Raw genomic sequence first — 1678 nt, 5'->3', positions numbered from 1 at the left:
AAAAAAAAAAAAAAAAAGGGGTGCTTTGTGCTCTTGCTTTTCCAGAAGATACGGTTTGACAGAAGATACGAATTTCTCATTCTGAAGGACAAAGGGGAAAAATGATGGTTAACATGACTACTCCATTGCAGCTGCAGAACTGGTGATACCACAAAGTTACTTACAGAGCACTTCACTGCTTCAGCTGGGGACTTCTGTGGCAGAGTAAGCTGCATTCATTTTAAGAGTTCCTGGGATACATGCCCTGATGATACATGCCATTACAGCTCCACTCTAGTGGGAGACTCCAAGGCACAGCTACCACAGTCAGTGGTAGCAGAGCACGAGAGCACACAGCCTCTTCCCTGCTGCTCTTCAACGGAGACAGGCTGGTCAGATTCCCCAGCTGCCTTCACAAAGGGTGACTATAACAAGAGTCTTCAGATGACTAGCAAGAGCATCCAGTAGACACCTCTCAGACTCCTGGTCCATGTCGTGGTGAGGAAAGAGGTGCAGCACTCCAGGCCACTGACTGACTGCTTGAAGCTGGATTAACGGCAGTGGTCTCCCAGAAATGCCCATGAGGATCCACTATTGCAACCTCCTTCAGAATGGCTTCACCCATGACTTCAAATCACTATTTTGCTCCAAAACTATTTCTTTTTGATGTCTAATATCTTCTGATACCCAGTCTCTGGATTGGGTTGCCTGTGACTAAAAATTCCTCCTTCTCCCACAGCCTTTTTCCACTACCTGAAACCAAGATCCCTTTGTTGTTAAAGGAGACCCCATCCTCCATGTTTATAGTCCTCAAAAATGAACAGTCTGGAGACTTGACATTAACCTCTGTGAACTTTTGGTCAGCAAAATCTGCTTGCCAGGTCTGAGCATGGGCCTTGATCTGCTCTAAGAGAGAAAGGTGAGGAGCACATAGTGCAGTGACCACTCTGTGTGTAAAAGGATATTCTTGTCATCTAGCCCCACACCAGTGGTCATCTCTGTACAGACCAGACAGGAAACGTGATGTGCTGCACTTCAGAGAACTGTATTTGTGTATGGAAAATGAGAGGTGTGCAGGGACACATGCATGTGCATGCCTATCTGTGAACTGGACAACCATTGGGCTGTGGATTTGTGTTTGCACATCTGTCTTGTCTTGGAATGTGAAGGCAAAGTGTGCTGGGGAAGGCATATCCGATGGTGAAAGGATCTTCTAAAATTAAACAAGCCCTGCAGAGCCTGTGAGGGGTTATCTGTCTGTGAAAGTGAGGGCACATAAAGCTTTAGAAGAAGGTGGACATATTTTTGCATCCCTGTCTGATCTGTTGAATGGACAAGCCGTACCAAACAGGCACTGCAGCTACTGTGGGGTGGTGTTGCCTGTCTAGACTAGCTGCGAGGCTCAGATCAAAGCGGGTGATTCTGTTGTCTCTGAAGAAACTGGGGTGCTCAGCTGGGTAGGGAGGCCATGGGATGGGTGTTGTTCCTGTGGTGTCACACCATCTGCAAGTGTGAGGGTTGTGCCTCAAGCTTGCTCACACTCAGCACTGCCCTCATTCCACTCCTGCTCTGACCCAGGATGGGTCCTCTGAAACTGGGGCATTGATGTAGAGGCTGGTTTCATTCTGGTGTTGCTTAGGTCAACACCTCGCAGTATTTTTCACAAAGTAGTCTACGGTATTTCTACTGTAGATTGATG

The sequence above is a fragment of the Athene cunicularia genome (genome assembly GCF_003259725.1).
Source record: "Athene cunicularia isolate RWA chromosome 1 unlocalized genomic scaffold, athCun1 chr1_part2, whole genome shotgun sequence".
Lineage (NCBI taxonomy): Eukaryota > Metazoa > Chordata > Aves > Strigiformes > Strigidae > Athene > Athene cunicularia.
This window is presented reverse-complemented; position numbering follows the sequence as displayed.